This window comes from Schistocerca gregaria, chromosome 7 (assembly GCF_023897955.1).
Source record: "Schistocerca gregaria isolate iqSchGreg1 chromosome 7, iqSchGreg1.2, whole genome shotgun sequence".
Classification (NCBI taxonomy): Eukaryota; Metazoa; Arthropoda; class Insecta; order Orthoptera; family Acrididae; genus Schistocerca; species Schistocerca gregaria.
In genome coordinates this window covers 83,078,972-83,099,769 of record NC_064926.1, presented here as the reverse complement: position 1 = coordinate 83,099,769, position 20,798 = coordinate 83,078,972, and the positions used below count along the sequence as shown (strand labels likewise).

General features: G+C 42.8%; 1 protein-coding gene across 1 annotated transcript in view; it reads right to left on the bottom strand.

The window, feature by feature from the left end:
• The window catches only part of LOC126282292 (zinc finger protein 628-like), a 522,299-nt gene extending 501,938 nt beyond the window's left edge, over window positions 1–20,361 (bottom strand). The window contains exon 1 of the mRNA XM_049981945.1: window positions 20,301–20,361. The gene's annotated coding sequence lies outside the window, so the exon portion shown is untranslated. The remainder of the gene's footprint in view (window positions 1–20,300) is intronic.
• Between the last annotated feature and the right edge of the window lie 437 nt (window positions 20,362–20,798).

Below are 20,798 nucleotides of genomic sequence, written 5' to 3'. Positions count from 1 at the left end.
TAAACCTTTCTGTTCGAGCTCTGATTTCTCTTATTTTATTTTGATGATCATTCCTACCTATGTAGGTTGGGCTCAACAAAATATTTTCGCATTCGGAAGAGAAAGTTGGTGACTGAAATTTCGTAAAAAGGTCTCGCCGCGACGAAAAATGTCTATGCTGTAATGACTTCCATCCCAACTCGTGTATCATATCTGCCACACTCTCTCCCCTATAACGCGATAATACAAAACGAGCTGCCCTTTTTTGCACCCTTTCGATGTCCTCCGTCAATCCCACCTGGTAAGGATCCCACACCGCGCAGCAATATTCTAACAGAGGACGAACGAGTGTAGTGTAAGCTGTCTCTTTAGTGGACTTGTTGCATCTTCTAAGTGTCCTGCCAATGAAACGCAACCTTTGGCTCGCCTTCCCGACAATATTATCTATGTGGTCCTTCCAACTGACGTTGTTCGTAATTTTAACACCCAGGTACTTAGTTGAATTGACAGCCTTGAGAATTGTACTATTTATCGAGTAATCGAATTCCAACGAATTTCTTTTGGAACTCATGTGGATCATCTCACACTTTTCGTTATTTAGCGTCAACTGCCACCTGACACACCATACAAAAATCTTTTCTAAATCGCTTTGCAGCTGATACTGGTCTTCAGATAACCTCACTAGACGGTAAATTACAGCATCATCTGCGAACAGTCTACGAGAACTGCTCAGATTGTCACCCAGGTCATTTATATAGATCAGGAACAGTAGAGGTCCCAGGACGCTTCCCTGGGGAACACCTGATATCACTTCAGTTTTATTCGATGATTTGCCGTCTATTACTACGAACTGCGACCTTCCTGACAGGAAATCACGAATCCAGTCGCACAACTGAGACGATACCCCATAGCTCCGCAGCCTGATTAGAAGTCGCTTGTGAGGAACGGTGTCAAAAGCTTTCCGGAAATCTAGAAATACGGAATCAGCTTGAGATCCCCTGTCGATAGCGGCCATTACTTCGTTGCACAAGAGCGATGTTTTCTGAAGCCATTCTGATTACGTGTCAGTAGATCGTTCCCTTCGAGGTGATTCATAATGTTTGAATACAGTATATGCTCCAAAACCCTACTGCAAACCGACGTCAATGATATAGGTCTGTAGTTAAATGGATTACTCCTACTACCCTTCTTGAACACTGGTGCGACCTGCGCAATTTTCCAATCTGTAGGTACAGATCTATCGGTGAGCGAGCGGTTGTATATGAGTGCTAAGTAGGGAGCTATAGTATCAGCGTAATCTGAAAGGAACCTAATCGGTATACAATCTGGACCTGAAGACTTGCCCGTATCAAGCGATTTGAGTTGCTTCGCAACCCCTAAGGTATCTACTTCTAAGAAACTCATGCTCGCAGATGTTCGTGTTTCAAATTGTGGAATATTGCATTCGTCTTCCCTGGTGAAGGAATTTCGGAAAACTGCGTTCAATAACTCCGCTTTAGCGGCACAGTCGTCGATAACAGTACCATCGGCCCTGCGCACCGAAGGTATTGACTGCGTCTTGCCGCTTGTGTACTTTACATACGACCAGAATTTCTTCCGATTTTCTACCAAATTTCGAGACAATGTTTCGTTGTGGAACCTATTAAAGGCGTCTCGCATCGAAGTACGTGCCAAATTTCTCGCGTCTGTAAATTTTAGCCCATCTTCGGGATTTCGCGTTCTTCTGAACTTCGCATGCTTTTTCCGTTGCCTCTGCAACAGCGTTCGGACCTTTTTTGTGTACCACGGAGGATCCGTTCCATCTCTTACCAATTTATGAGGTATGAATATCTCAATTGCTGTTGATACTATGTCTTTGAATTTGAGCCACATCTCGTCTACATTCGCATAATCAGTTTTGAAGGAATGGAAATTGTCTTTTAGGAAGGCTTCTAGTGGCACTTTATCCGCTTTTTTAAATAAAATTATTTTGCGTTTGTTTCTGATGGATTTGGAAGAAATGGTATTGAGCCTAGCTACAATGACCTTGTGATCACTAATCCCTGTATCAGTCATGATGCTCTCTGTCAGCTCTGGATTGTTTGTGGCCAAGAGGTCAAGTGTGTTTTCGCAACCATTTACAATTCGCGTGGGTTCGTGGACTAACTGCTCTAAATAATTTTCGGAGAATGCATTTAGGACAATCTCGGAAGACGTCTTCTGCCTACCACCAGCTTTGAACAAGTATTTTTGCCAACATACCGAGGGTAGGTTGAAGTCCCCACCAACTATAACCGTATGAGTGGGGTATTTATTTGTTACGAGACTCAAACATTCTCTGAACTGTTCCGCAACTGTATCATCGGAGTCTGGGGGTCGGTAGAAGGAGCCAATTATTAACTTAATTCGGCTGTTAAGTATAACCTCCACCCACACCAATTCGCACGGAGTATCTACTTCAACTTCACTACAAGATAAACCACTACTGACAGACACAAACACTCCACCAACAATTCTGCCTAATCTATCTTTCCTGAACACCGTCTCAGACTTCGTAAAAATTTCTGCAGAACTTATTTCAGGCTTTAGCCAGCTTTCTGTACCTATAACGATATCAGCTTCTGTGCTTTCTATTAGCGCTTGAAGCTCAGGGACTTTTCCAGCGCAACTACAACAATTTACAACTATAATTCCGACTGTTCCTTGATCCAAGCACGTCCTGTAATTGCCAAGCACCCTTTGACATTGCAGCCCATCCCGCACTTTCCCGAGGCCTTCTAACCTAAAAAACACATCGTAAAAGCAACTACAAAACATCACAACTACGTTGCAATGATAAATGTATTTACTCAGGAAGAGTTCTGAGACGTAAATCTCACAAGTATAAATGCTGCGCATAATGGACGGCCCACTTCGTCAGCGAATAACTTTCGGGCTAAATTTAGCAAGAATTTTTTTATAACGAAGACAGATTTCAACATGCATACCATGTAATTGTTAACGATAGAGTTTCTCTTACCTATATTTTTTTCCTTGTCATTTCCCTCACACAAGGTCAAATCCATTTCTTCCTGAGCTCGTCACCTCAAAATTGTTAAAATTTATACGACTTCGACGTTCTTTTTAAAATTACTGGCCTTTTCTACTTCGTCTCTTAATAGCTCGATGTCAGTATTCTCACCTACGGTTTCAGTCATTTTGCGCTACGTTCAACAAACAAAAGTAAGAGACACTCACGTAAAATACGCCTCGTCACGATGGAAACGCGGGGTCTACTGGACAGCGCACGATCGCTATCTAACTTTTTAACCGCTTGCCACAGGACAGCGTCTATAGACTCTGCGTACACGTTAATGCGCGCTCATGTGGTCGGTTGTAAGTTGCACGTGATATCCAAACAGGCGACTCGAAAACGCGCGTCAGGTTTGCGTCATGTGAATACAGCCAAATGCTGATTACGCCCCTGAGAGGCGGCAGCCTGTAGACACTTGCGGCGTACGTAAGCATTGCGTACTGCCTAACATCCACTCCCATGCTCCACGTGAAAGACGGCAGGACGAGCTGAATCAGAGTTCCTGATTCGCTTCTAAGATATCTCTCCGCTTAGGGATACTCAAAGTTTTCTTATTACGAATCCCTATAACAAGCTACTGGGTTAGAGGAAGGACGCTGCACGCCCGGTTAGCAGACTCTGCTGATTCCGTGAAATCGCGTCGTGCCAGAGCCGGCGAACTCTAAAGAGCACCTAGCGATACCGAGGAGGCTTCGTCTGAAACAAAATGTCGAGCAACCAGCACCACGCACGTGAAAAAAGTCTGCGGACGGCGAAGCTTCTTGGAGTCCTACTAAAAATATGTGATGATATCGGCTATGGTTCAAATGGCTCTGAGCACTATGGGACTTAACATCTCATGTCATCAGTCCCCTAGAACGTAGAACTACTTAAGCCTAACTAACCGAAGGACATCACACACAGCCATGCCCGAGGCAGGATTCGAACCTGCGACTTTAGCGTTCGCGCTGTTCCAGACTGAAGCGCCTAGAACCGCTCGGCCACACCGGCCGGCTATCCGTCATGAATGTTATCACCTAGAATCATAGAAGGTCCTGAAAAAGGTGTTCCAAAAGACCGAAACCGGTTCCGTATTAATAAACCAACCGTTGGTATTATCGTTACAACACATGGACGCAGGTTTTTTTGCTCTCACGGGAGAGCATCGCAGTTATGCTGAAAATCGTGAACCACAAGCTGCTCTAAGATGTATTCCAGGTCTCCCATTAAAGTCTGCTCCCAACATTTCAAGAACCAGTATTCCTGTTGTCTGTCTAACAATGTGGTTCAAAGAACGTGATTTTGATTAACGAATCAGCCACGTCTGCTAGAATGATATTTTTGTGATAAACAGTAATAGTGAAATGTTTAAAGTTATTATTAGAGCATTGGTCTACCTCTTGAAAAGACTGACATTCTAACGACGGCTGCAGAGCTCTGACTACAGAACAAATTCATTAAAGAAAAAACGCCAATGTCACACTCGATGCAGTTCTCTCTTACGCTGTCGCAAAGAAGAAACTACAACCGAGCTGACAGAGCAGAATGTAACGCCTGGGCTCTTTCGTTTTACGGGTCATCCGTATTCAAGCAAGTTCCGTGAGAACGAGAGAACGTTGAAACTTCGGACTCTTAGTGGTAAACCGTAGATATATCTCAAAGATCTTCTAGAGATGGCGCAGAAGATTAAGTTAATCCATACAAAAAAAATGTTGTGCTGCACGACGGCCTCGTGCAACTCTTTCAATTGGATGCCACTTGGGTTACCTACGCGTCCTTGAAACAAACTGCAGCCGATTTTAACCGGACGGTCACCCATCCAAGTATTAGCCTAGCTCAACTTTCTTTAGCTTCAATGTCCTTTTTTTCTATTTTCACCTTCAGTTTGATCGTCAGTGTTCTCGTGATTTGGTCTGGGTGAAAGTCCTATGACAATACTCCAAGTTCGTCGTTATATTTCACTCAGTTGTTTTATTACGAATGGGAGCCAGCCCTCTCACCAAACCAGCCAAGCCGGTCGGAGTGACCGAGCGGTTCTAGGCGCTACAGTTTGGAACCGCACGACCGCTACGGTAGCAGGTTCGAATCCTGCATGGGGCATGGATGCGTGTGATGTCCTTAGGTTAGTTACGTTTACGTAGTTGTAAGTCCCATAGTGTTCAGAGCCATTTGAACCATTTTTAGTAGCATTTCTACCTTGTCTTCGTTGATGTATATTGTACTCACATAACCCTTCAACTGACGATGGTTGACGGAATGACGCGTGTGTATTCTACTTATGTTCACATTTGTCCTCTGTCAACGTCAGGACGTGGATGTATTCCATTACCTCGAGTACCTGCCCTAAGCGCTGGGAGCAACAACGTGAGTGTTGTGTTATGTAATTAATAACGTTGTGTTTCAGTGAATGGTACACTGTGATACGTTTTTGCATAGGTCTTTAGGAGAGAAAATGAATTACCGAATATAAAATAGAGGGTGCTATTTAAAAGAGTCGTACCGCTGTTGATATCGTTGTAAAAGCAAAGCTACAACGAAGGGAGTAATGCTGATTGATGTCCCCCTTACGGTTAAACAACATTTGCTTGAAACATTTTGTAATTTGCATCTGGACAAACGGTTATTTAGGTTGGTTAAGGTAAATGGGACACCCTGTATAGACAGGCGAAGCTTTGTAAATGTAAGTTTCCCTGCAGATAACGATGTATTTGAAAATACCTTTCGATTTTTTTTCTTGTCTTATTTCTGTATAAGAAAAGTACACACAGAGCATAGCACGAACATCAAACATATATCCCATAATGCACAGAAAAGACGCTTGATAAAGGGAATGTTTTCACATACTACATCGTACGGGAAATAAAGGGAGAGAATGGCGTCAGGAAATGATATTCTATAGAACTAAAAAATAGTTTTCTTGGAATTAAAACTAATAAATGTCCTCGAGAGGAAGGAAAGAAAGGAATAATTCTGGAATCACAGCGTCTCCAAATGGGCAACTGCACAAACTTGTAAACACTTTATGACGCATTGTCGACCCCGAATTAAATAGATGCCACAACAGTACCAAAATAAGCGAAGGTCCCCACTGCTCTCTGATTAAGTATTTAATGACAGTAACAACTACAGAGTACCTAGGACCAACCACCAACTGAAAGTGTAATGAAAAGCAGTTGCTGGATGATTGGAGACATCTTGAGGAAATATAATTCATACACGACAAAGGTGGTTCACAAAAAACTTGTATTAATTAGTTGTGAGTATTGCTAATTCTTCGTGGACTCTTAACAGGTTGACTTGATAGAAGGCAGAGAACTCCCAGGGAGGAATATTACCAAATTGTTTAGCATGTGCGAGGTCCTTACAAAGATGGTCAGCAAATTCTATTGGCAGGTGCTACAAGAGTGACGTTGTGTATCACGGTGTGGTTTACTGTTGACATTCCACGGAGAGATATGCGTCTCCTATATGCGTCTCATGAAATTACCACGAGAGGAAAATTAGAGCTCACATGGACGCCTAGCGAAGCTCCTGCTTCCCATACAGGATTATGGGTAAATGTAACAGGCTAGGGGGGGACACAAGATGGCATGTGGAGTAAGTATGTAGAATTACAACGACGATAAATATAAATAAAAAAGTGAATACTCTTCTTTACTGCTACAGAGCATCGCTGTTTTGTATGCTTTCACAGACATAGCACTGGACTACGCAGCAGCGACAGATAACTGCTGTAATATGTTGCAGTACAGTACGCAGAGACTCTGCACATTACTTGGTTTCGATAGCTCTGTAAGTGAGATGACAAAATATTGAAAATTAACGTCTTCTGCATTGTCGCGGACTTGCATCACGGTTGAGTCAGGACAGAGGGAGAAAAGAGGCGTAAAGGAAGTGCGCCGTAGCTCGTCAGCAGTGATCCTAGAGAAGGGCTGAAAACTAAATTACGGTCGCCAGATGGGTGTCTGAATCCCGCTTTTACCGACGACATGCCCACAGCCGCAACCAGTTCTCCTCCACCCACGGCATGCAGTGGAAACCGAACGCAGGAAGTGGGTCGTAAAATGAGGCAGCAACGTAATTTCCGCACTGCCTGCAAGTGTGGTGGCACACTTACGTCGTTCAACTCGATGGCAAATGGACAAGCGGTGTTCAAGCGGAAACGGAAAATGCAAGCGACATAACTAAATCTCGGGCTGTTTTTGTAATTGTCCGAATGACAAATTTGAAGGACAGCGTGCGCTACCGAAAGTGTTCCCAAGCGCTGGGCATAAAAAAGATTTTTTTCCGATACTTACAATTTGCATCCTATTGGCGGTAGAAAGATAGGTCAAGTAGTTTGGATAGTCCTCGTACTAGAGACCGTTTCTATACCCTGCGGAAGGTTTGTCTTACAGTAACTGTCCTATAGTCCAAGGTAAAAATATGAATACTGCAGACTTCATGAAGCTTAGACAAACGGAACTAATCAGCTCGTTCTTTCTGCATTACGTGTTGTCTGCAGTGTGGCTGAAGAGGCTCTTGGAGAGACCATTTAGTAAGTGGACGGTTCCTGAGGAACCAGAAAAACATCGTTTTTGGGTACCAAAACCGAGCCGCTGATTTCAAGTTGGATATTCACAGAAAATGTCAGAAATTTGTACGATATATTTATAACATCCTGATCGCAAAAAAGTATGAAAATTATCTTTAAATCTTTATCAATTACCGAGACACAGAGGTTCAAAATTAGCCTCGTTGTACACGTGCAACACGCACGTAAAATTTGATGTGAGGCGATATCTAAATAACAAATAACAGTAGCAGAGTGTCCAAATTTTAACGGTATATTCTCTACGTCTTTATCGAGAAGTGCTATCTTCCCATTTTCAAAATTCCTCATCCATTGCAGAAAAACTGAAAAAATTAAGGTTATTGGGTACCAATGCCGGCTGCGGATTCCAAGGCGGCTATGCACAGATGTTCCTACGACAACGGTCTCGAACACTCTTGTATTTTTTTGGATCTTTATTCTTTACCGAGCTAATGAGGTTCAACGTTATCCTGCTTCCACTCGTAAAATCCGACATGAGGGGAAATTCAAATAATAAATAACGACAGTAAATTGCTCAAATTTTACGGTATACTCTGTGGGCTTCTATATAGACGTCCCATCTTCCTGTTTTCAAAAATCTTTATCCTTTATCAAGAAATGCGTCTACTTTCATTTTTACCAAAACACAGCCACGGATTCCTAGACGGCTATACACAGCCAATGGCTATAGTTTTTACGATGTATTCCTAACATGCCGCTCTCGGATAACCTTGAAAATGGGAGTGTGAGAGAAAGAGAGAGGCACAGTGGTAATGAAACATAGCTGACAGCGACAGAGCTGTGCTAGGAAAAGTGTGAAGAAGAAAATGCGAGAGGAGAAAAGAAAAAGTGCAACTGTGTGGGAGCCAGTGATAATGACAGTCTATGGCAATGACTACATGGAAGATAGAGCTCTGACAGAGGAGACATCAGGAGCAGGATGGAATGAAGTAGCAGTAAGAGAGAGCAGGCGATGGACTGTGACAGGCAGCTCAGACGGTATTAGTAACAGAGAATGGAGGAGATTGTGACTGTGAGACAGGGTGCACTGACAGAGAGTTGTGAAGGTAACAATCAGTTCGGGTGAATGAGTCAGTGAGAATGGGCAAGGCAGAGTGTGTGGGCACCTGAGACTTACACCGATGGACTGGTGTGTATGTGAGCGAGTTACAGTTAGGGGGGCTCATGGAACGGATAGGTTAGTTGCATATAAAAGACAGCGCGAATATGTTTATTCGCGAAAATTTTAGGGATTTCTTTAAAAGTGCTGCGGACTGTAGAACGAGGCATTTGGTACCCTGATTTTCATGTTAGAGTGGTTTACTAAATAGGATCATATTCACCGTTATTGTGCTCCGACTGGATCATTTTTCCGTTCACTGAGATATGTGTCATAAACTTTATGGACGACATGTACTGATTAACTTACGTACCCGTGGCTGATTATCAGAGCGCGGCCACATGACGCGCTATATTGCAAGAAGTCCAATCTAGCTGTGAATCTGTGTAGACATCTTGCACGAACGTAGTTTGCTGTAAATATCTGGTAGTCTATAAACACGAAATCTACTTCATCGACACTGTCAGATGCTTTCAGGACACCTTGCGTCAAGAGCGTACCAACCGCACCAACGTTGGTTTTTGTGGTGAATGTCGTACTTTGGTTTATTCAGCACAAAAAGATACGAATCAATCTGTATCCACACTAAAACACTATTTTTTTTTTTTACACAGGAAACAGATTCATTGCTCCATAAAGGTGCAAGTCTCTTACAATCAATCAGTTACACAACACCAAGAAGAAAAGAGATCAAAATACGGATTTTAAGATTTTCGAACAACCTCCTTCACTGTGTAGTGAAAATAGCGTCTTGGGAAGACTGACTCCTGTTAATAAATCTAAAAAAAAAGGAAGTGGAAAAGAAACAGAAACTAAAACGGTAAGTGTCCGTAATGAGATATTTTCCCTATTCGTATGAAATACAGCGAGGTAATTAAACACGCGAAGTGAAATACAGGCAGTGCAGTCTAAGTTAACATGCTGTTCGCTTGAAAGAGAGAGCAGAAAAATATAGCGCCGCCAGTACGCCAAAAGATTAATGGTGATTACGCGTCGAGGTGTGTTGTATGTTCATGAATTAATTCCTCCGCTGTTCCCGTCGCATGAAAACCTTTGGCATCTCTGTCAGAACTCAGCAGCGTTTAACCGACAAACAGACATCTCAACGGAATTACAAATGATCACGTAGGAAACCGATAAAGAAGACGTCGGACGATGTCTCTGCCTCAAGAATGTGTCCTAATGCCGAAAAAACTAGAACCTCGCCAACGTGCTGACTAAATATCACAGTCGAGAATTTAGAACTGAGAATCGCTACACTGCAGTGCAATGTAAATACGATTTTAAAATTTCTGTCTCCGATTACTTCTCTAGTTCTGACTGTATTTTTTTCATAAATGAAAGCTATTTTAAATAATGAGCGTTAATTTCAGTCACAGCCATGCCCGGTCTCAAAATGTTTTATTTCAGTGGATCGAAACCGTCGCGCCTTCTTAAATTTCACTAATAGCTCCGTTAAATGCTTTATGTCACCCGTCCTGATTTCACAACCCCAAGATTTGATCAGGCGCTCTTTATCTCGTGAATAAATCGCGATGAAATTATAAGAGGCAGAAACGGACTGACGTATACGCAGTACTCCCTAATTAAGATTCTTCGGACCATTCATCTACATCGACCACATCATCAAAGAAAAGTGTGTAGTAAGAAGTGCCCGATGCAAGTCTCATAGGACCGTTCTTATTCCCTCTCTGTACATAAATCTTCTAACGGATAGGAGAGAAGCAATCTACGGCTGTTTGTTGCTAATGCAGGTCTTGGAAGGTGTCGTCGTTGAGTCACGGTAGGAGGATACACGATGAATCAGACAAAATTTCCAGTTGGTGTGATGAATAGCGGCTTCCCCTAAATGTAGAAAAATGTGAATTAATACAGATGAGCTTGAAAACAATTCCTTATTATTCGAATTACAGCATTAGTAATGGACTGCATGACAAAGTCATGTCGATTAAATATCTAGGCGTTGCAAAACGACGTGAAATCCAACGAGTACGGAAGGATTCCGGTAGCGAAGGTGAATAGTCCAGTTTATTGGAAGAATTTTAAGAAAGTGTAGCTCTTCAATAAAGCAGACCACATGTTGAATACTAGCGCCACCCATACTTGAATTCTGTTTAACTGTTTGCGATCACAGCAGGTCAGATTAACGGAATATATCGAAGCAATTCAGAGGCGGCCTGCTAAATTTCCTACCGGTAACGTCGATAACCACCCGAATGCTCTATGCTACAAATATAGCACCATACTTATCCGTCATCTATTAGCGATCATTGGAACGGCCGAAAGTTCCACGGGACTGGAAAAAGGCCCAGGTCATAACAAACTATAAAAGGGTAGAAAATCGGATGCACATAATTACCGGTCAATTTCACTGACATACATTTGTGGTAGAATCATGGAACATGTTTTGTGTTCAGACATAATGACCTTTCTAGACTCTGAGAAGCTCATCTGCAGAAACGGTTTTAGGAAACAGCGGACATGCGAGACACAGCTGGCCCTCTTTGTGCATGATATACAACAGGCTCTAGATACCGGCTCCCAGGTTGATGCCATATTCCTCGACTTTCGTTAGGCGTTAGATTCAGTTCCGCACTGTCGCTTGCTACAAAAAGTGCGCGCTCACGGTCTATCCAATGACATATGCGACAGACATGGAGCAGTATGTTGTCCTGAACGGGGTAACTTCAACAGAAACAAGAGTAACTTCAAGTGTGCCCCAGGGCAGCGTAATAGGTCCTCTGCTTTTTGCGATTTACATAAACGTTCTGGTTGATGGTATTGAAAACGGCCTTAGACGGTTTGTCGATGATGATGTAGTCTACAGGTAAGTTGTATCACACGAAAGTTGTGAAGAAATGAATGAGGATTTGCAGGAAATAAATGCGTGGTGTAATGACTGGCAGTTATCTCTCAATATTAGAAAGTGTAATCTGTTGCGTATAACAAGGCGTAAATCCCCATTAATGTATGAGTACAAAATAAATGATCAGTCTTTGGAACCGGTAACATCAGTCAAGTATCTGGGTGTGACTATTCTAAATGATCTCAAATGGAATGATCAGATTACACAATTAACGGGTAAGGCGAACTCTAGATTGCAGTTTATTGGTAGAATCCTGAAGCGATACAGTCCTTCAACAAAAGAGTTAGCTTACATTACGTTAGTTCGTCAAGTCTTAGAGTATTGTTCGTCTGTATGGGACCCTTACCAGTTGGGTATGATTCAAGAAATTCAGAAGGTCTAAAGAAGATCGGCAAGATTCGTGACTGGTACATTTAGCTATCGCGAGAGCGTTACAAATCTCATAGAAAGTTTGAAGTGGGACACACTTGCAGATAGAAGACGCGCTACACGGAAGGGCTGCTCTCTAAATTCCCAAATCCAGTCTTCACCGACGATGTAGAGCATATATTATTACCACCAACTTTCAAATCGGGTCATGATCATCATTCAAAGATAAGGGAAATAAGAGCTCCTACTGAGGCGTTCGGACAGTCGTCTTTCTCTAGCGCGATACGCGAGTGGAACAGAGGGGGGGGGGGGGGGGGGGGATATGACTTTGGCGCGAATTGTGCCCTCCGCGCACACCACTTGGTGGCTAGCGGAGAATATATGTAGATGTAGACGTAGAACGTAAGCAGATGCTTGGTGAAATCAGTTGAAATCCCTGGAGGGAAGACGACGTTCTTCTCGCAGATCACTGTTGACAAATTTTAGAGAACCAGTATTTGACGCTGACTGCGGTACGATTATACTGCCGCTAAAGTGCATTTCACTTAAGGACAAGGTAAGAAAAATTAGGGTTCGTATGGAGGCTTATAGACAGTCAGTGCAACAGGAAAGTAAATCACTAGACGTTGTACAAGATATCCTCTTCCAAACACCTTACGCTGACTTTCGGAATATGTCTGTAGATGAAGACGCATGATTAAACGCCACACCGCGTGACACAACGAATGTCTGACCGAATTTGCGAGTACCGGTGGGCTTTGTGTTAGCAGATTACGAGACTTTCCAAACCAAGAGCAAAAGCGTACTACTTCACTCTATTTTTTAAGAGCACCACAGACATTTTGTGGTCAAATGTTTAAAAATTCTTTCCTGATACGTTTATACATCTGTGTAAAAAGTAGAGGAAAAGATACAGAATAGCCGTCGAATGAAATGTGGGAAGACAAAATCAAGTCGATACAATATCAGCCGATGGATGATGCCGTTATCGAAGAGTACTTGTAACTAAAATCAAATCTCGGTTTTGGGTAGCTGAACTCTCTCTCAAATGCAATGTCATTCTATGCTTCAGTTGATTTTCATATTGATGGCGATAGCCTGCAGTTGCCGGCTTCGCTTATGGTCTCGTACTGCGTATCATCTCCGGCTCATTAGTGGGACACTTCCGAATACCTCAGGTACAAACATAATGGTGGGAATAACCGAAACGAAGATATCACCGCATTTCGAGCTTAAAGCGTACGCAGAAGGGAAGACGTACACGCTGCAGAGCACACGTACAATGAACTATAAAGGTATAGAATTTTTAATGCCTTTTGTTTACAGTAATATTGTTGTTAGTGTGTGTATAGCGTTGCACATATATAACTGACTAATGTTGGTAAGTGTAAATTGTCCATAAAACTACAAGCCTACATAAACAGAGAAAAAACTTCTTCGAAAGCTGAAAACTATGCTTCGCTTAAGAATGTAGGACCCCTTTTGTTGCCGCGGTGACAAAAGTCCGTTTGTGGGTTGACACTAGACTCGAAGGTGACTGTTGCATTAAGAAACTTACCCACCAGTATTCGTCATGTTTGGAAACAATAATTTCTGCTTTAGAATTTTGGGCTACCACACGTAGTTACACCATCATGGTTTCAGGTTGGTGTAACAGGAAACCTCTGTGGTGTCTCATGTGCTGAGTTTGAATGAAACTGTTCCTAAGCGGTTGTCGATATGAAGTGGTTGTTATACTCGCCGGTTCCATTGGTGCTATTCTACAGAATAACCTACGTTCCAGCCACCGTATTACACTGTATCTTTGCCCTTCATGTCGATAATCAACCTTGACAACTCAATATCAACATCAAACTGCACAAGAAGTTATCAATCATCCACAACTCAGAGATACACATTTCACCCACATCGCTGATAGTTATGAAGCCTGTTTTTATTCAGTGTCCAAATGCTCACGTCCTTCAAACACACAAGCATGTCTGAAGGACACTGTAACATAAACATACAGACACTGTGTGAGCACAGACATCTTTAGCACCAATGATGTATACACGCACCGACAGGCTAATAGGACGATAAAAAATTTGTCTCTCCCTGTGCGGGAATCACAAAATTTACGGGCGCAATTATTGTGGATTTCGTGGCACACGGAAGGTTGGGTCAGTCCTCGAGACGTGTTCAGAAAACCGAAGTTGTTAAGCCAACGGTCGCGATAAGCGGAAAACCCGTTATCGAGTCCCGGTCCACCACAAATGTTCTTATTGTCACAAACAGCAGTCGTTTATCCAAATTCAAAAAAATGCTTCTCTATTTAAAAGAAAACTTACTCTACAAACACACCAGAGAATAGAAGAGTATAACTCACGGTTAGGGATAATGTAGGAATTTGTATTCCTACCAAAAATATTGAATGATAAGTATTCAGTCACCGTAAAATAAACTTTAAAATTTACTGTACAGTAAAGAAATACATACGTATGCGTCTGTAACAAAACTGAGCCACACTAGATACGAAAGAATCCGCTGATACTATAACTCTGTAAAGTGACACGAGTAAAGTACTTTTTATTCTGGGAAACAAAGATTTCTACTTCAGAATCGTTTGATGGAAGAGAACCACAGCAAGTATTACGTGAACTTCAACTATTGCAAAATTGGTTTGCAAAGAAACGTCCTTCCTATGTGTACTCTATAAGAATGTAACGCCATAAAATTATAAGTAACTTGGAGTTTTCTGGAGACATGAAAAACAACACGTGCGTGTCTTTTCCCCTTCACTGTCCTCGTGCTCTGTTTCTAATCACCTCGTCGTCGACCGTACATTAAATTCTAACCCCCGTCCTTACCGTTTTCAAAATTAATATTTCACAGATGTAATGTAAACCTAATAAACATTGTGAACCATTAGCGAGCAACGACCGATAAAGCTGGCCGCGATTTACGTATGGCGCCCCGAAAAGTTGTTGAAACCAGAAGTCTTTGGCTTTCTGAGATGGACGTTGAACGTATGAGGAAAAGTATATAGAAAACGGTAAAAGAGGTTTGGAATTATAGGAAGAGCATCTATTAGCAGACTATGAGTACCGGGACATAGCAGAGATCTTCTCACACTTCCTTCGTTTCTGTTTGGAACTTCGAGGTAGAGTGGCAGTTAATATTCCACCTTAGCGTACTCCAGTCTTTGCTGATTCACTAGATTGCTCTACTGCATAATTTTCTAGGAGCACGCACATCGTATTCGCTCTTACTGTTAGGATGTGAGGACGAGGAGGTGCCGCTGAAGTCTGTTGATACTGTTATTAGTAACTGCACTAGTAACGGGAAAATTCCACAGCATGTTTACTGTGTTAACGTTATTTTTCCGTGTTTCCAGATACTTATCGATTGCCGCTGTTTCTTGATCCTGGAACAATTCCTAGCCCCGGCCAAGGCGTCGGCTGAATACCATACATCGCTTCCTTCTGAGGAATTCGAAGAAGTATTGGTAACATAATTCACATTGTCGAGCAGTTTCTATCACAAATATTCAGACGCACTGTTGATCTACAACGTCCGAAAAAAGCGCCGCATCTGTAATTTATCATATGACTCCACATATGGCCCTAGGAAGGGGTCACAGATCGTAGGGGAGTAGCGATAGATGCTCTACGACATGATACGAAATTTGGTACTCGTTTTACAAGACATCCATGGATGGTACGTAATTTTTATTAATAATAAACAACACACGTCACACGAAAAACAATGTTTCATTAAAAAAAAGTACACCGTTCTTTTTACTTCAACATGCATTAACGTCCGTCCCATCGAGGAAATTTAACAAAGGAATCAAGTTTCGAGACATGTCAGCGTTATCTGATAATATTTTTTGCTCTGTTACACTTGATAATCAAATTTATTATTTCGGTTCACTTTGAAATGAAATACTCACCACGTACAATGCAAAATGTGCACGAACCTCATGATGTAGAAGCTCAATGTTTTCAGACAAATTATAAAGATGAATTAACTTGCACATCGTTTGTTAGCAGACGCCCGCATTTACACAAGACAAAAAAGAAGAAATTCACTGAATTCAGTCTCACCATTGTAGAGCTGTGCAGAGTGGCGTCAAAGACGAGTATAAAAAACTAACTGCTTGTAACTTCTTCTATTGCACCTCAGTGCGTCGACTATGTTTGTTTTTGAATGATCAGTTTCAGCTGCGGTCTACAGCCCACTTTTTATTTATTTGGTCACTTAGTTAGAATGCAAACAGTCCTGTTGGAAGAACATCCGTAACTGAGCATAATAGCAGAGGTTGAAAATATAGCTTCCGTTGTAAATTACTTTATTTTATTTTCACACAGCCTGTGCCCTGCGCTCATAGGCAGCACACTTCGCCAGGTACACGCTGCGCTCGGGGACCGCAGCACAGCTGCTACGCCTGAGCATCGGCTTTTAACAGTCCGAAACCGTTCATGTGAATGTAAAGACGACTGAAGAGGTATTTTAAACATCTGCTATTTAGAATGGCTTCAGACAGTGATCGATACAAACAAACATAACATTTAGGGACATGTGGCAGAATTAAGGTGTAGGTAGCTTGTACAGAGGATACGAATACAAAATAATTTTATGAAATTAATATTCGTACACTCTGTTTCACTCACACTGGTCACTGTTGCAACACAACAAGTCTCGCTATACAGCCGCGCAAGCTTTGTCATCTTTTCGCATGGAATATATGATGGCTGTAGAACGAAGCTGAAAGCGGTAAATGATTTTTTTTTTTTTTTTTGTATTTTCCGTCATAAATGGTTGGTGAAAGCCTGCAAATGTAGAAAGAATAGCATTGTTGGTTTACAAAATAAAATTTTGCAGCTGGCAGTCACGATTTTCTTTTATTTCATTCTTGCACGAGGCGTTTCGGGACATAATTTCCATTATGAACTGCGTTGTCCGTGTGTTATTACGTTTATGCCTGATGTGTACTGGTATGGTACATTTATCGCTTCATTACAATATACGGGGTATCCCATTTATCTTGACCACCCTAAATAACTGTTTGCCCAGATGCAAATTACGAAATGCTTCAAGGGAATACTCTTTAACCGTCAGGGGGACGTCAATCAGCACGGTTCACTTAGTTGCAGTTTTGTTCTTTACAAAGATATGAACAGCGGTATGACTATTTAAATTGCAACCTGTATTTTTTATTCGGTAATCCATTTCCTCTCTTAAAAACCAATTAAAAAATGTATCACAGTGTACTATCCACTGAAACACAGAGTTATTAATTACATAATACAACACTGAGCCCGGGATCACAAACTCGTCCACTTGCTGGAGTTGTCAGAAAACAATTGAAAACCAAGTAAAAATATAACACAAAATTGACTTTGACTCTCAGCTACCATTGCCCAGGAGTAGAACATTCAAAGGTGCTCAAAGTGGTGACCCAGGGCACCGATATACTGGCGCACTTGTTGAATGCAAGAATTATTTACTGCTTGCAGTGTTGCCAGCCTTTGGAGTTGTTGGAATATGGCAATAGACAACGTCTTCAATGCATCCCCAAAGAAAAAGGTCCAGAGGATTTAAATCAGGATACCTAGCTGGCCAAGTAACTGTTCCTCCTCGATCAATCCATCTGCCAGGATACCGTCGGCTCAGAACACGTGCACGCAAGGCATTATCTGCAGGACATCCATCGTGTTGATACCACATTTATGGTTCTTAGCAGCACTTCATCCAGAAGAGGAGGAAGAATTCGTCTGAGGAAGTTGCCATACGCTGTGCCGTTTAGACTACCATTGATGAAATAAGATCCAATAATTGTAGTATCAAGTATTAAACACCAGACTTTAACTCTCCACTGACGCTGTCTGCTCCACTGTGGGTTGTCGCTAGAGCAATAATGCATGTTCGTTGTATTTACCTGTCTTTTGTTTGAGAAGGAACATTCATAGGTATATAGAACACTAGAGAAGAAGTTCGCGCTGGCGAGGATTTGCTGCTGTGCCCACTGACAGAACTGTACACGATTCTGGAAATCATTACCATGCAATTCTTGACGTAGGTGTACATGGTAAGGATGGAACCGGTGACGTGTAAGAATACGATGTACACTGGTTTTAGGAATGTCAATCTCCTGTTCAAGCTGTCGTGTGCTCGCATGTGGATTCATAGCAACGACAGCGATAACAGTAATTTCGGCAGTTTCTTCTGTGAGAGTTCTACGACGGCTGCGTTTTCGTGGGTTGAAACTTCCCGTTTCCCGAAGCGCCGCAACAAGACGAGAAAACATCCGTAGGGAAGGTGGGTTCTTGTCAGGATATCGCTCTCTGTACAGTTCCGCTGCTTGCGTAGCATTTCACCTACCTTCAACAACAACAACACACGTGTATTCATATCAACGGAAGCGAGAACAATAATTTCGGCAGCTTGGGTCAGTGCGAGTGCTACGACGGTTGCGTCGTCGTAGGTTGAAAATTCCCGTTTCCAGAAGCATCTCAACAAGACGAGAAAACATTCGTCGGGAAGTTGGGTTCTTGTCAGGATTTCGCTCTCTCTACAGTTCCGCTGCTTGCGTAGCATTTGGCCTACCTTCAATAACAACAATAAAGGAAACGTTATGTCGATACAGTTTGTAGGAAGGACAGTCTTTACTGTATTCCTAGTTTACACAACAGTATTTAAAAGGATTAAACTACTGTACTAAATGTATCCGTACATAAGAAAACAGTATTGCAATTACTGTTCGGCTAACTTACATTCCCCATAGATGAGTAGCATTTCTGCCAGCCCGAGTGGCCGAGCGGTTCTAGGCGCTACAGTCTGGAACCGCGCGACCGCTACGGTCGCAGGTTCGAATCCTGCCTTGTGCATGTATGTGTGTGATGTCCTTAGGTTAGTTAGGTTTAGGTAGTTGTAAGTCCCATAGTGTTCAGAGCCATTTGAACCTTAATTTAGTAGCATTTCTACCTTCTCTGCGTTGGTGTATACTGTACTCACACAACTCTTCAACTGACGATGGTTGACGGAATGACGCGTGTGCAATCTACTTATGTTTACATTTGTCCTCTGTCAACGTCAGGACGTGAATGTATTCCATTACCCCGAGTACCTGCACTAAGCGCTGGGAGGATGAACGTTAGTGTTGTGCTATGTAATTAATAACGTTGTGTTTCAGTGAATGGTACAGTGTGATATATTTTTGCATAGGTCTTTAGGAGAGATAATGAATTACCGAATAAAAAATAGAGGGTACCATTTAGATAAGTCGTACAGCTGTTGATATCATTGTAAAAGCTACAACGATGGGAGTCATGCTGATTGATGTCCCCCTGACGGCTAAGCAACATTTGCTTGAAACATTTTGTAATTTGCATCTGGACAAACAGTTATTTAGGGTGGTTAAGGTAAATGGGACACCCTGTATAGACAGGCGAAGCTTTGTAAATGTAAGTTTCCCTACAGATAACGATGTATTTGAAAATACCTTTCGATTACGTGTTTCTTCTTGTCTTATTTCTGTATGAGTAAAGTACACTACGGAGCATACCAAAAACATCACACATATACGCCATAATGCACAGAGAGAACACGCTTGATAAAGAGAATTTTTCACATACCACATCGTACGGGAAATAAAGAGAGAGAATGGCGTCAGCAAACGATACTCTATAGAATTAAAAAATAGTTTTCTTGTAACTAAAACTAATAAATGTCCTCGAGAGGACGGGAAAAAAGGAAAATTCTGGAATCACAGCCTCTCCAAATGGGTAACTGCACAGGAATTTAAGTAGATAATACCTTGACACCACTTAACACGCATGATAATTTTTCACATACCACATTGGCCGGGAAATAAAGGGAGAGAATGACTGGCATCAGGAAACGATACTGTACAAAATTAGAAAGTGGTTTTCTTATAATTAAAACTAATAGACGTCATCGAAAGGAAGGGGAAAAAAAGAATAATTCTGGAATCACAGCCTCTCCAAATGGGCAACTGCACACCACTTAGAAAATTTGATGTTTTCCGAACTGCTGTATAAACGAGTTTTCACGTAAGGTGGAAATTTTAACAGTACCGATGTGGGAAGTGTCCGGCGTAGTGGCGAATGTGTCACGGGGAGTTAGTTCACTTCACAAGAGAACAACTGGACGAGAATCGGTAGCACCTTCCTCTGCACTGCACTGAGAAGTACGTGTCTGGCTGTGTGCTCGCGCTCGGACCAGCTGCTCGCTGTTAGGTAGATAGCCGAAACTGAGGAGCGCCGGCCGGGACTGCGGCGCTGGGGAGGCTCTGCGCCGCGGCCGCGCTGGCCGCCGAGTGCGCTGTAGCAGGTGTGTGAGCGCGCGCTGGCCCTCCTACCTGCGTGCGCTGTATGCGGCAGAGGCTGCCCGTGGCTTGTGGCCGGTCGGAGCGTCGCGGCCGCGGTCGCCGGACTGCCGCGCAGGCCGACTCGGGCCCGCCGCCTCCCCCCACCCTCCCACCCTCCCTCCCTCCTCCCTCCCTCAATCGCGTGTCGCCATCTCTCTCTCGCAGCGCCGCCCACCTCCCGCCCGGTGCTGGGAGCCGAGGTCACTCGAGTACCGCCCCTGCTCGCACCATTTCTCCACTCCGTAGTGACCCGGACCACCACCTTCACCCAAATCACCACTCTGACAGGCAGACACTTTGTCGCCTTGTCTAGACATGCTCTCGTCGGCGCTCAGACTTTTCGCGGATATGAAACTTTCTGGCAGATTAAAACGGTGTGCCGAACCGAGACTCGAACTCGGGACCTTTGCCTTTCGCGGGCAAGTGCTCTACCAACTGAGCTACCCAAGCACGACTCACGCCCCGTCCTCACAGCTTTACTTCTGCCAG